General features: G+C 35.4%; 1 long non-coding RNA gene across 1 annotated transcript; it reads left to right on the top strand.

Annotated features, from left to right (window-relative positions):
• The first annotated feature begins 11,222 nt into the window (after positions 1–11,222).
• On the top strand, positions 11,223–13,175 carry LOC139118478 (uncharacterized). Its single transcript, XR_011548738.1, has 2 exons — positions 11,223–11,811; positions 12,654–13,175. It is a non-coding gene; the product is annotated as an uncharacterized lncRNA (long non-coding RNA).
• The last annotated feature ends 3,488 nt before the right edge of the window (positions 13,176–16,663 follow it).

The raw sequence follows: 16,663 nt of genomic DNA, 5'->3' as shown, positions 1-16,663 counted from the left end.
GGTCTGTGTATTTAAGTGAGTTGACTAATGGCCAAAATAAACGGCAAATATGTAAAAGTGTCACAACTGTGCTGACTGTACAAACGGGGAGCTGGAGCTCAAAGTCCAAACCTGTTTTTCAAGCTGAGATTCGACCTAACTTGTGAGTCTCGGCGCCGTTTTCGTCGCTTTGTTTCCAATTTTAGATGTAATGTCAACTCTCAACGGTTGAACAACAATTACTGTAAATAGCACATCAATCGCTGAGAAGAACTTCCGCATATAAAGTGTTACAGCTGCAGAGACGATGAGCGTAAGGTTTTCGTCCTCTTCTGCATAATCTATCTGCAGTGACCTTTCTAGCTGACCCTTAAAATGACGCTATATTCAGCGTCAGCTTCAGTCTCACATCCGAACAGTGACAACGTTACATTACCCGATGAGAGATAAATGATAAAATTCGCCCACAACTTAAAAAATAACAACAAATTTTTCTTTTGAATCGTAAAACAGGTTCGCAGGTAATATTTATCAGAAGAATATATCTCATTAACACTAGTTTCTTGGAAGTGTTCAAAATTTTCAGTCAGTGGTCCGAAACTTGGTGCAAAACGGCACCATGGTCCGAAACGTGCAAAAAATTGGCACCATGAGAGGCATTAGGGAGCCGTCATTATTTACAGCCGGGGGGGTTGGAGAAATTGCTTTAGAAACTCCAAAATTTCAAGTACCCCCCCTGCCAAACATGACGTGTTTGAGTAACCCCCTCTCTGCTACAGAAATTTGAGTACCTCCCTTTCCCCCCCCCCGAAAAAAAAAATTAGGAAAGTTAAATATCTATACAGTAAAATGGATTGCTGCTGCGACAGGCCCTGTACAGACCGTGATTAAACACTGTGGTACAGGTCTGTGTCGGAAAGAGCTTCCATTGGTGTGACAGGGGCTGTCACACAGGGGCTGGTGTACAGGTCTGTACACTGTTACACTGTAACTGTACACTGTGTCTGTTTTACAAGAGGGCGTAGATATGGTGCAAAAGCACCATAAGCGACCGCTCAAGCGGTCGCGGGGGAGGTCAGGAGGGTGTGTCCGCCTCCTGCCGTTGGAACTTTTGAAAACTAGAGATTAAAATGGTGATATTTGGTGGCACTTCGGGAGTATTTTTTCAGATTTTTTCATATAAAAAACTGAAAGGAACAGAAATCTGAGACAGTATTCAAAACTTACATTCCAGTTCACTGATTTCAATGAAGATTACATTTTTTGAAAATGAAAAAATAGCGACAGACATACATTTATTCACTTTAACTATTTATTATTATTTTCCTGCAATAAAAGATTGGTTTGTTGTCAAGACATTCCACTGGTTTTAAACTTAATAGAATCAGAATTAGCTTGCTTTACACATTTTCCCCTATCGGTAACCTACACAATGTAGAATATAGAAAGCAGACGTTTCTCATGATGATCAGGCAAGTATATCAATGTTTTACTATTTTGTCTGTGAACTATTTTCGCAAAATATTGATGTAACCTGGCCTAACATCAGACAATCGAATCAGTGGTGATTTTATCTTTATTTGTATTTGTTATGGTAAGTTTGCCTGTTGTAATGCAAAACTGCTAGTCTACTGGGAATATTCAAAGGGAGGGTGTGAGTCCAACAGAAGTACAAGTATCACCACTGTTTGGAGTGTGGTACTGATGATGGTTATGTACATATAGTAATGTTTCCATTGTAATGTTTAATTGTCATGCAAACAGGTGTTTTCTTGGTATGAATAGTAAGCAGACAATACCGTTAAGGATGTATGTGCAGTAAAAGAACACATTTTCATTCTCCAGTAGGAGTCCATGGGAGATTGATGGGAAAATCTGTTATAATATTGTTATTTCTAGAAAATTAGTGCATAGTTCACTCAAAAGAAAGTAAATTAAATGGATTAAAAAAGGTAATATGTGAATGTGTTTGATTAATTCTGAGATAATTTTCATGAAGAGATTTCTTCCATGGGAAAAGCATTGGTGGAAAAGTACTTTGAGTATTTTTCTGGTTTATAAATTCGCAGTACTGTATTTTTAGAACAGGCATGGTGAACGTCCTATTTTATTGTTGATGTTGACAATGCATAAAAGAGAATATTCATTACAGTGCTCGTACTTTTATTGATCACACATCGTTAATGGGATTACTTCAATGCAAAATCTGTATTTGTCCATGTTAGCATCCACAAATAGTCAAGGTCATACTGCAACATTCTGTTGTTTCACACAATTTGAGGGAGATTGTCGGGTGGATATTGAATTGTAGGGGAATAAACTAAATACTTTTCAGAACAAATTGTGTGTTCTTGTCAGTCATTGTAAAAGTGTTTTAAGGCTATATTTGTATCACAAGATGGTGGAAGTAGACCATGGTATAAATGTGGCATTTTCCTTATGATGCTGTTATGGAAACTTCAGTATCGCAATGTTTGATATCCTTGATGGTTCTCTGATCTGACAAGTAATTCTACGAACTGTAACGATGCATTATACTCTCCTAACTTTTGCGTTTTTGAGATCAACTTGGGTAGGAGTATGTATGTATGCATGTATGTATGTATACATGTACCATTATGTTTGTATGTATCAATGTATATATGTAAGGGCTGGTGGTGTACTCTCATACAAATATATATGGGAATGTTCTGCCTGAATGGGTTACTTTTTCACAAACAAATCCCTAAAGATGGGTTGACTTTTCATCTGAAAAACCCCTAAACATAACAAAGCAAATGTAGTGTGGCTGGAATAACCATCACATCTAACGGAATATCGGTGAAAATTCTCAAAATTTGTAAAAAAAATCCCTAACAGTGGATCAGATTTTCAAATTGTCTTTGATAGATATTTTTAATTGGGGTGTTAGAACCCCAATGAAAATATCAGTATTCTTGTTCCGCCCAGGACTTGACATGCGAAGTACTGACTGAATTTCAGGTCCTAGGATTTGGTGTAGTCCTTTGGGCTGCCATTTCATGGATTTTGGTAGCCCATGAGAAAAGTTGGTAGTATGTAGACGTGGGACTACCACTAATTTCAAGCCCTGTATGTCTGCTTGTATGTCTGTCTGTATGTGTATGTATGTTTGTATATGTGGTCCCTAAATGACCTTACATCCTGATATTTTTGTTATGTATGGCATCACACAACATTCAACTTTTCTCCCTTTTGTAACAGAAAATTCATATTGTGGTTTTTGGTTGAGTTAGAGCGCACAAAGTGAGTCATATGGTTGGCTGTTGCAGAACTTGAACTCAGAGAAGCACAGTGATACCACCAAAAATGCCAGGATGTAAGGATCACTCAGGGCTATGGCATTGGCCAAATCGAAAGAAGGTGCTATATGTATAGCTAAACATCCGCTATTACCAAACCACGCTACGAACAACACTGCGAGCTATCTGTACATCTCAAGTATACGTATAGCTAAACAAGTTATAGAAAATTGCTGAATAAGGAAAGCATGCAGTGTTGATAACAAAAAGTCTAACATTTTCAGTTTAAGCAGAATACATTATTTTTTGAATAAAAGTAAAAAGAAAAAACATGAAGATTGTCTATTATTTATATTAAGTACAAGTGTTTACTAGATAAACTACAAATTAGTTAAAAGGTTTGGGAAACATGAAACGTATGTTTGTATGTATGTATGTACTTATGTATGTACGTTTGATGTATGTATGTACGTACTCTTGTATGTATGTATGTATGCATATATGTAGTATGTATGTATGTATGCATATATGTATGTATGTATGTATGTATGTATGTATGTTTGATGCGTAAATTCGCATGCAGACACACACGCATACGTATGTACATACGTACGTATTTATGTATGTATGTATGTATGTACATACGTATGTATGTACGTACATACATATATATGTATGTATGTATGTATGTATGTACGTATGTATTTATGTACATATGTACGTACGTACATACAGACATGTACGTACATTCACATGCAGATACACACATGCATGCATGCATTCATGTTTGGTATGTGTGGATGGATGGGATGAATGTAAATGTGTGGATTAATTTATGAATATATGCATGCATGAATATGTATGTATGTATATACATATATACCATTATGTACATGCATCCATATGTACGTATGCATGCATTGATGTCTGGTATGTGTGGATGGACGGGATGAATGTAAATGTGTGGATGAATTAATGAATATATGCATGCATGAATATGTATGTATGTATATACATATATACCATTATGTACATGCATCCATGCATACAAGGAATGCAAGTTTGCATGCATGGGTGTGTGTAATATTCATGCATGCATTATAAATACATGAATGGATGTCTTTCATTTATGTATGTATAAATGCAAGTGTGATTATATGTATGCATACAACTATGTATATCTATAATGTATTTATGTATGTACATATGTATGTATGAATGTATGTATATACGTACATATGTATTGTATGTATGTATGTATGTATGAATGTACGATGTACGTTCGTACATATGTATGTATATACGTATGCATGTACGTACGTATGTACACACGTACATACATTCGCATGCAGAAACACACGCACACAGACGTATGTACATATGTATGAATTAATGTATGTTTGTATGTATGAACATATATATGTATATATGTATGTATGTATGGACGTATGTACATAAGTGCATATGTATGTATGTTTGTTTGTATGTACATATGTACACACACATGTACGTACATTCATATGAAGCTACACATGCATGCATGCATGCATTAATGTCTGCCTTTATGTATGTATGTAGGTATGCTGGCATGTATGGATGGATGGGATGAATGTATATGTGTGTATGAATTTACAAATATATGCATGCATGAATATGTATGTATGTATATACGTGTATACCATTATGTACATGCATGCATTCATACAAGCAAGCGAGAGTGCGTGTATGGTGTGTGTAATATGCAGGCATGCATTATAAATACATTAATTGTTGTTGTGCTTGTATATAAAAGCATGTGTGATTATATGTATGCATACAACTATGTATGTCTATATACTGTATATATATAGATATATAGATATATTGTATCTATGTATAGAAGAAGATACCTATTCTTATATATATATATATATATATATATATATATAAGAATAGATAATTCCATCTATACATATCTATATATATATATATATACATATATATACATATACATACATATACATATAATATACATACATATACATATATACATATAAATATATATACCGGTATAAGTCGTTTAACGAATGTGAGTAACAGGTTTGCAAAGAGTATAGATTATATATTTTTTGCACAGTATCTTGCAGAAGTAGAACAGGTTGTGTCAAATGTGTCAATTGCCTTGAGGAAGGGAAGTGCTCATGCTTGTGGTAAAAAAGTGACCAGTGATGTTCTAACAAACAAGAGTCTTTGAAGGAAATTTGAAGTGTGATGAAGGTTACAAATTTCTGAAGCCAATCAGAGGAACCCCCTCCTTATTGGCAAGCAACACAGAAAGACTTGTTTGCAATGATAAGACAACTAGGCATACCAACATGGTTTTGTTCCTTTTCTGCTGCTGACCTAAGGTGAACATAAGTAGTTGAAACAATACTTCGTGAGCAGGATGATACTCGTAATGCTTGTGATCTTGATTGGTCTGAGAAATGTGCTATTTTGAGGGCAAATCCTGTAACTGCAGCAAGAATATTTGATCACAGATTTAATTGTTTTCTAAATGAAGTCATAAGGTCACCAGCAAACCCTATTGGAAAGATTAAAGATTATTTTTATCGAGTGGAGTTTCAACAGCGTGGTTCACCACACACACACTGTTTATTTTGGGTTGAAAATGCTCCAAAAGTCGACAAAGATTGTGATGAAGATGTTGTTGGATTTGTTGACAAATATGTAACATGTGACATGCCATCTGTGGATGAGGATGAGGATTTGCATGAGATTGTAAAGACAGTTCAGACACACAGCAAAAGGCACTCAAATCATGCATGAAAAAGGGTACTGCATGTAGATTTAACTTCCCAAGACCTCCTTTCAAGGAGACATTCATATGTCGCCCAGGTGACAGTGTAGATAGTGTAAATAAAGATGATGATGAAAAGTCAGAGACTGGTAATGTTGTACCAAATCTGGCCAATGAATTTGGAATTGAAGTGCCACAGGTAGAGCTAGACGATACAGCAATTGGCAAGATGATCGCTACAAAAATCTTAGAAAGAGTTTGGGCATTTGTCTGTGACGAGAAGAAGGAATTTCAATCTGTGGATGCATTATTTAATGCAGTTGGAATATCGCAAGATGTGTTTGAGAAAGCATATGCGCTTCGTTCAAAGAAGACAAGTTTAGTTTTAAAACGTAAGCCGAATGACCTCTGGGTCAATCAGTGCAATGCTTATCTCCTTCGTTGCTGGAATGCAAATATGGATATCCAGTTTGTTGTAGATGCCTATGCCTGTGTTGTGTATATTGTTTCATACATCTCAAAAGCCGAAAGAGAAATGGGTTTACTGTTGGAACATGCTCAAGAGAGGCTACTAGAGAGGGCAATTTGGATGCAAAATCTGCACTGAAACAATTGGGTAGTGTATATCTGCACAATAGAGAAGTAAGTGCTCAGGAGGCTGTATATAGAGTTTGTGGATTGAAGCTAAAACAATGCTCACGGAAAGTTCAGTTTATTGCTGTAGGAGAAAATCCTATCAAGATGAGCTTACCCTTCAGTGCAATACAGAAAAAATTGAAAGGAGAACAAATCGATGAAGAATCAATCTGGATGACAAGTATTGTTGATAGATATAAAAACAGACCAAACAAGAAAGAGTTTAATTATATGTGTCTTGCCAGTTTTTGTTCAGAATATAGAATTGTTTCAAGTACAGAAATGTCCAATGTAAAAGTAGGAAACATAAGATGCCTGTTGAGAAGTTGCAAAATAGTGCAGGATACATGCAAAAGAGATCTAGCACTGAACCAGCTGTAATTAGATACCCAAGATTTTCAGAAACCAAATATCCTGAGAAGTATTTTCAAAGCATCCTGCAACTTTTCCTGCCCTATCATGTTGAATCTCAACTGAAACCTAAGACTTTTGAAACATATCAAGATTTCTATTGTAACGGTGCAGTGAAATTTCAAGGTGGCTGTTTGGAAAAGGTGAAAGTGATAGTAGATAGCAACAAAGCTTTATTTGAGAAAGATACTGATGCAATTGATATGGCTGAAGAAATGTTGGATATGAATGGTCCATTAGAGGATGCATGGGCTGAAATATGTCCAGAAAGTGAATTAGAAAGAATTGAATGTCTTGAATCACGTATACATTGCCTTGATAATGATGATTTTGATGAGGCAGATATTCCTGATTTAGTGCAAAAACCATGTGGTGATTGTCATGTAGAAGTTTCCACATCTTCACTACCAAGAGTAAAGGTTGAAGCAATGCTACGATCATTGAACAGGAAACAATCTGAGTGTTTTACAAAGTTAGGAAATGGTGTTTAGACAAGAGCAATGGCAAGCATCCAAAGGCATTTAATGTATTTGTTAGCGGTGGTCTGGCACTGGCAAAAGCCATTTAATCAAAACAATTTATTATGAAGCAACACGAATACTGGCACGTATATTGCCAAAACCTGATGATGTTTCTGTACTATTAACTGCACCTACAGGTGTTGCAGCGTTTAATATTGGAGGCACAACTTTACATAGTGCATTCTCAATTGCTGTAGATTCAAAGTTGCCGCATCTACCTCTGCGTGAAGAAAAGATAAACACTCTTTGTAGTAAATTGGAAAATCTTCAAATTTTAATTATCGATGAAATTTCCATGGTAGACCGCAAATTGTTGCATTATGTTCATGGAAGATTAAAGCAAATTAAACAAACTTGCAATTCTACTGCATTTGGAAATGTATGTGTCATAGGAGTAGGGGATAGTTAGCAACTGCCTCCTGTAAAAGGCAATCCATTGTGTATCGACAATGAAGCAGTTAGTTTATGGAAAGATAATTTCCGCATTGTAGAATTGACAGAAATTATGAGACAGAAAGAGTACGAATTTGCAGAGACACTGAATCGATTGAGGGTTAAAAAGAAAAATGATGAATTGGCACCAAAGGATTTTGAGATGCTGCAAAGCCGTGTAACTGGCGAGAAATCTGATGCTATTCACATATTTGGTACCAATGCTGAAGTGAATATTGCAATGTTACAATGCTTCATTCTTTGTGTACAGATCCTGTGTGCATTGAGGCTGAAGATTACAGTAAGTAGAAATGCTACAAGTGGCAAAATGGAAAAAATAGAAGGACATCATGCCAAAGTATACAGAAAGGATTTGGCAAAGACTCTTACAATTGCCATTGGTGCCCGAGTGCAACTGACCCACAATATTGACATATCTGATGGACTGGTAAATGGTGTCTTTGGAACTGTGTCTCACATTGCATTTACCACTAGTCAATGCTTTCCATCAACAGTGTTTGTTGTATTCGATGATGCAAAAGTTGGTGTAAATTTACGTAGAAAAAAAGTGATACCATCAGATATGGAAGAAAATAGCACCCCTATTGAACCACATGAAGTTACTGTCGCACACAACGGCGGAATTAGGAAACAATTCCCAGTGAGACTAGCCTGGGCGTGCACTGTCCATAAAATCCAGGGAGTGACGAAAGAAGAAACAGTTGTTAGCTTGAAAAAGATGTTTGCAGCTGGACAAGCTTATGTAGCTTTAAGTAGAGTGACATCATTGGATGGACTTGTCATTGAAGATTTCCAACCATCTTCAATATATTGTAATGAAAAAATTACAGATGCCATTGCTGAAATGCCACCATTTCTCAGTGAGCCAGATTTAACATTTGAGGGACGTTTTTCCTGTTCCTTGATATTGCATAACATACAAGGGCTGTGCTCACATATTGAAGATATTCGTAATGATAGTCTATTTATGGAGTCTGACTGTATTTGTTTGACAGAAACATGGTTATCTGCCCTTACCGAAATTACCATACATCAAAAATACATCAAACACACATGATGTGTACATCAATAAACATAAGAAACACATGATGTGTACATCAAAGACACATAATTGTGTGAGGATTTACACATCAAAGGTACATCCATGATATATGGATGTATACATAATGTAGTATAGATTTGAACCAAATGTGTACATGATGTGTACATCAAAACCAACATCATACATACATCATGTATGGATTCTAAACAAAATACACACACATAATGTGTACATCAAACCAACATCATACATACATCTACGGATTCCAAACAAAAAATATTCACACATGATATGTACATCAAACCAACATCATACATACATCACACAGTGATCTATTAGCCCTAGTGCAATGGCAAAAATTTGCGGTACTAAATCATTACGAAAGGAGAATTTTCCAACAATTTCACAATAATGAAATCTTACCATCATATGTATATCACAATTGATGATCACCAAGAGTTACACATGAGTTTGCATCACAGACATTTGTAATGAAAATCATTATATATGACTAATAAATGCAATAAAAACAGCAAATTTTAATTTTGTTGTTATTCTTTTATTGATTACATTAATAAAGTTGTCAGGATGACTACATCACAATATGCTTAGCTTTTCAGAAGGAATTATTTTTTTATTGTACTGCACAGGCTGTAACTTGTTTTACTTCCAAGGCAACCTATGCCCTAAAACTGGCCAGAATAATTTTTGCTATCAAAGGACACTTTTTTTGAGTTAAAGGACTGAGTACTCTGTTTTATAAAATCTAAGACTTACCTCTACATCATGAACAAAACGCAAGACAAAGATCTCTGATGTTCAGCTTGCAGACACCTAATTTAAAGTAGACTAGATATTTAATAAATATAATAGAAAAATCACGACTTCAGCTTTTCTTTTGAGTCCAAACTCATATTTATGAAATGTCAGTCCTCACACACTACTGATCCTGTTTGCAACTTCACACTTAAAATGTCCTGCTCTAGAGATCTAGTGATCTAGAGAGCTGCCTGTTCTGTTGTTCAGTTTTCCATACCCTAAGAATGATAGAAAGAAGAAAGAAAATATGATTCAAAAGATAATTCAATCTCAATAATATCAACTACAAAAAATACAAATGTTGACAGACAGTACTTCCGGTAGTCTAATGCTAATTTCAGTTCTTTTTTTAACTCAATGGTCCAAGTACATGCAAAAATGTACCAGAAGTGCATTATACACAATACAAAGAACTACACAAAAAACCAAATGAAATTAAAACATTTTAGTAAACGAAATGTAGTCTTGAATTTTTCACAAATGATGATGAATACTGGAACATCATTGCATTCAAATTGTTGCCCTGATGAAAAAAATAATGACGCTGAGGACCCATGAAAGAGTTATCTGAGAAACAACAAATACATACACATTCATGATCCGACGACCGCGATCCCCCCCCTCCCCCACAAAAAAAATTGCAACCAATGAATAAACAAACCTGGAGACATCGGTAATGACAACCTGTTAGAATGAATGACAAATATTTTTTTTTTCAAATACACTAAATTTCAACTCAACTATGTATTTATTATGAGCTTACCTGCATAATTGAAATATGTGACCGCGTAGTCCGTCCATAAAATATTAATTCAATTTGCGGTATGTTCTTGACAGCGGTTGTCCAGCTATACCACAGTGCCGCCGGTACGACTTCACTTTTCATATGAATAACTTGGACGTCTTGACCAAAGAAGTCGATTTCAGCCATCTTTTGAACAAAAACATTGTCTTCTAAGAGAAATTAAACGGCTCATATTAAGCTATCCTTTCGTACAGTCGTTCATGCCACTTTATCCTGCAGCGCAAGGTCTTTTTTTGAGCGGGAAACGACGATCTGTCGCAAAACGGTAATCTCTGCTCCGGGGGTTGATGCCCGTTGCGACATTCATTGCATCGCTGGCGATCCATGAAAACAAAAACTAAAGCGACTTTCACCCTGTTATAAGCAGATGATTTATCTACTAGCACAGAACAGTAAGTTGTTCTGTAGGGTCAACCTCATGAAAATGTGGAATATGACAGATCATTTCAGCCCCATTGAGCATCGAGCGACCCATAGTGTAACGTACCCTTTTACCGTAATTGCGTCATTTCCTATGACCTTCGCTTCTGAGTTGGACCAGCTGTGCAGAAGGCAGCGGCGGAGAATTTAGAGATTACTGTCACACTTTGAAACTTTTACACTTTGCTAGTTCATGATGAACCTCAAGTCGGCATACGGAATTGTCAATTAAGGATTCTGAAAGTGCTACTCGAGCCACGGCGGCCCGGCAAGCATAAACAAGTGTTCTGGATACGATCGACCTGTGTGAAGCTTGATCGCCTCAAAATGAACAATCAGAACATGTAAGCACCGCGTACTGAACGCTGTTGGGTCAGACCTTAGTGACATCGATAGCAGATAGCAGTCCACCGTTCAATGCAGCTCAGAAGCGTTTGAGAACAGCTAGCTACACCACCGGCGCTTCACAGCCATTGGAACAGAAATGACAGAAAAAGCCGGCGAGACCATGGGCTGTCAACAATTATTGCAGCTAAGGACAGGCAAGCACATCGGGATGTAACTCACTACGGAGAGCTCAGTACCACCAGTCCAATTACAACACGATCTCACGAACTCGAGACTCGATTCACACTGAAGCTGTTAGCATCGTACTCATGGGTTATACTAAAGGATGCTATAGCTTGGTGAGTAATAATTTTACGATTCATGGTTGGAAACAAATATCATGCTGCGTACGCAAGTTAATGTTTTGATTCCAAATGTCAGTCAATGTGATCCTGTTTATGATTAGTGCGATCATCTACCAGCAATTGAAGCATGTATGAAGTTTCCGATTCTTTCTTTTGTCTCTTTTTTTGGTACGTTTAAACTTTATTATCAATACATAGAAAAATCCTGGAGAAAACACTGCATGCTTATGAAGTATTTCATGTATTTTACGAAGCTCCTCTTTCATTGACGAAATGTGTGTCAAATAATTGACACTTCAATAGCAGCGCCCTTTGTATTTTCCTTCTTTTTGAACCTTTCATAGACTGTTTGTCAAAATGATTTGAAATTTGGTACACGCGTATTCTCAAGAATGTCTTACTTCAGAATTGTGTCAATTGGCATAACATTGCGCAAGTAAACTAATTTTTTTTCAGTCATCATACAAACACAAACGGTCTTATGCTTTAAAACGTTCAGAGTTTCATTAAGGGGTTTCACTTTTGTAATTTTTTTAAACATAATTATGATGATATACATTTCTCTATATAGCAGGGTATATTTTTCATTGAATATCTTATATGAAACAGCGTGTGTTAAAAGAGTAAATAAAGTAAGCATTGACTGGAATGATCTCATACTGCAAATGAAAACTGAAATCATAGTAGAGGTATTTTTGCTGCCAAGATCATATAGAGAGGGTGTATTTATTTTCCATCACTGTCTCTCAGATCATCATACCATTGTTTCTACAGACATAACTTTGTGCAGTCAGCCTATGCCTTTTCATTTACATGTTTTTATTGATTTATTTCAGGTTCCGTCATAAAGTTTGGAAACCCATTCACACCCCGGTGAAAAAACCTGCATTTTCTTTTAAGTGAATTGAAAGCCCATGTTTATTATGCGACCATCACAGTTGAAGAATATGATAACAGTGGCAGAACTGGACACTTTTACCGTGCTTATTTCCTTGAGCAACATAGCAGATATATGAAGTTGAACAGCATATAGACATAATTAAGGTGTAGCAAGTTACTGACTATAATTTGTCAGCACCTAAAGATGGTGACTCTTGAAGCAATAGAAGTTTTATGTTATTTTTAATGAACATTAAAGCCATGGTAATGTTACTTTTTAAACATTTTTACCTTTCAAATTGCACTTTATTTCCTAACACTCATTATGGAATGTTTTTCAGTGAAGAATTCAGGCAGAGTTATGCAACAGCAGTGACATTGATCATTGTCAACCACATTCTATCATGGCATAAAACATTGCACAGAGAGGCACCCTCTGTATGACTTAGCAAATTGACATAAATAGACGATGTAAAAAGCATATTGTCAAGTTTCAAAGATATATTTCAAAGAAATATTTTTTTCTCAGTGTATTAAGCATTATATAGTCTTGCAGCCATTCAAAAGATGATCAAAGGTTTGGGTATCACCACAAAAGTTACACTCTGAGGAAAGTTTCTTTCTGCATCTTTGTAAATTATTGAAAATACATACTGGATACATGTATTTAATATATCTACATCAGTTGTTTGATAACAGAAACTTGAAATCCAAGTTTGTATATATGATGTTTATATACAACATCAAATGTCTGCAAAACTCATATAAAGTTTCAGTCAAAACAACATAAAAATAAAGGGCGACGGCCTGACCTTTAATGTGTATGTATTGGCAAGGATAAGAGAAAAGCATTTCCTCTCATCTGCGCCCATACATAAACGTTAATGGTCAGGACAGTCTGTTATATCCATTACATTATCAACGAATCTAAGGAAACCATCAAAAGTTTTAAAAATTCCAACAGGAAATACATTGGGGCCCAACACTTGTATTACACAAATGTTGTATTCACTGAACAAGGACGTGCTGCGTTGTATGTCTGTGAGTAGTGCAATATGCGTCGCACTGTCAGGCATGGAGTAAAGCTGCAAAATCTGGGATTTATTGAAAAAAGTATCTAACATTAGCCCACAAGTGCTCCAATTTTTGTGATTGATTGTAATCTTTGTATAAATCAAAATTTACACTTTAGATGTAAAGTTATGGTGTTTACAATACTGTGAGTTGTTAATATTTTTATTCATATTCACAGGCATGTAAACCAACCATTACTGTGTATTTGCAGTCAGTCACATCATTCGGCGTGGCCAATTAAAATGTGACAGACAAGCATAGTAATATTATGTATGTATGTTTGATGTGTACATCAAACGTACATCAATGTCATGCAACGTTAAAGCCAGAAAGATGTGTTTTCAATGTGTACATTGAATACACATCAACTACCTACCAAAGCACAGATGTTCAAAGACTAAAAATATTAACATTTGAAGGATACATCAGATGTACATTATCATTTGATGTGCTTTTCATGTATTACATAATCAACAACTTTGTGCATCGGTCAAACCATGTACTTTTGATGTATACATCAAGAGTACATGATTTGCCAAATGTACACATCATGGGTGACTGATGTACAAATCATGTGTACATTTGGGTGCGTTGATTTGGTAAGGGTGATGATCAACAGCACTTTGATCTGGAATTAGATGAGTTTACATTTAATCATCAACCAAGAAGTAAATCATATGACCAATATAACAAGAATACTGCAAGCTTGCTCTCTCAGTGCCATGGTAGTGTTGGAGTATATTGGAAAACATCAATGTCATGTGAAATTTTGCATCCAGGTGTCTCTAATTTGGAATGTATAACATTTTGTTTGAATGATGTAAATGTGAAAGTGGCCATTGTATACAGACCAGCATCATATAGTGTCCCTACATTTAGAAAATTCTTACTACTTTTGATTAAAGAAATGGACAAATATAAACATACAATAATAATGGGTGATTTTAATGAAAACTTGTTTGTTTCAAGATCAACAGTTGCTTTAATGGAAGAACATGGCTTCAAGCAATATGTCTATCAAGAAACCACAGAACTGGGCACATTGATTGACCATGTTTATGTGAAAGGTATTGACAGTCTAAAAGTTGAAGTTATACCAAGATATTTCAGCTTTCATGAAGCTATTAGGATTCAAATTTGTTGAATTGTGCCCGTCCAATCAGCAAGCTCTCTGCAGCGGGAGCTTTGGGAGGGAGAAGCTAGACGGCCTCCCAATTTTTTTATTTATTTTTTAATTTATTTTATTTATTTATTTATTTCATTTATATATTTGTTTATTTATTTATTTTATTTATTTTTTAGGACATTCATAAAGTATGTAGTGTATGGGGTGGTCACTTTGCATCAGACAAGGGAATCTTCAAAAACATCAGAAAAAAATTGTTAGGGTTAGGAAGGTTACAGCTTATTTGGTAATACAATGTGGAGGATAATTTAAGAAATATTTTATAGAAAGTCTTTTTATCCCCGTAGATGGAAACTGACCACCTTCCTGTATATAGTTAAGGACTATGATGAAAAATGAAATAAGAGATATGGCTATGACGGACTTAAGAATTGAAATAAGTGCATGCAAATATTGTATTTGTTATGTGATTTTTATGTATTTGACCTAAAAGAAATGCTTTTATTTAGATGTTGCCATTAGTTGCTATAGATACTCTAATGAAATACAGAAACTTCTTGACCTCGCTGATGTTCCCATAAGACTAGATATAACTGGACTACAAAGGAGATTTTGTTTGAATATCACATGAAACTGGTCCAATAATCATTTTAATGCAAGGAAATTCAGTTTCAACTGGTTTAATGCTAACAAATTTATTTAGGTGATCTATAGTGAGAAAGTATTGTGGTCGCTGCAGTATAGTACTCTAATGTTTATTTTATTACATTCAATGTTGACAAAGGTTAGTCACTAATAATTGATGATGCAAAACTGTTGCATATTCACAATAGTTTTGTTGCAATGCAGCCACTGTACATTCTAGATGAACTTCTATAGATCACCTACTGCATTGATATCTGAAAAAAAAATTAGTTTGACTGTATTACTCTTAATGAGTGAGACATGGGAGTGTCCGATCAACAAGCCATTGATCTTTTCACAATGACCTGCATACAATTACAGATTTTGTCTGTAGTATGTGTGTTGTCAAAAAGGTAGACATTCTACTGCTCCAAATTGAACGACTGCTTCTTGAAATAGATGATTCAAAACGGAAAAGACTACTGATGTTTGAAATAGCTGGCCCAAACTGGAAAAGTGGTGGCCTTTATAGTCAGTAATTTAGAGCCTTGTATTACTTAACAATACATGTACATACTTTATGAATGCTCTAGACTTATTTACTTATTTATTCATATTTATTATTTAATTTTAAGAGCTATATCCTATAGTAAGCAAAGAAATTTAATAAGGTGTGTTTACAAGTCCACATTGCAAGTGGTAGCTAATGTATGAGTTCTTTTACATGAAATACTTGAAATGATGTCTGTTGAACTTGTGTGAAAAGATGAAGCAAAACTCATGGATGTGCTGACGCAGTTTGTTGTATTTTTCAAGGAATTTATCTTAGAAGCATGAGCATCTGACTTACTGATTGTCATAGCTGTCAGAGCATGCTATCATTGTGTTTGCCATACAAATGTTAAACATTACATAATGAGCAAAATGTTTGCCAGTTGTAATATCTGTACAAGTTGTGTCTGGCTAGAGCATAGTCTTGCTTTCCAGACCTTAGAGGCGTCACTTTGACATAATATCATAGTAAGGTGTACTGCAAGCAGTTGGGAGTATGACTTTAGCATCAAGCTGCAAAGTGAGAAGAGTGAGTCACAAAGCAACAAGGATATGTGGCGACTACAAATATTCATATTTTAGGATATTTAT

This window comes from Ptychodera flava, chromosome 19 (assembly GCF_041260155.1).
Source record: "Ptychodera flava strain L36383 chromosome 19, AS_Pfla_20210202, whole genome shotgun sequence".
NCBI classification, from domain to species: domain Eukaryota; kingdom Metazoa; phylum Hemichordata; class Enteropneusta; family Ptychoderidae; genus Ptychodera; species Ptychodera flava.
The sequence above is the reverse complement of the archived record's forward strand: the minus strand, read 5'-3'. Positions and strand labels throughout refer to the sequence as shown.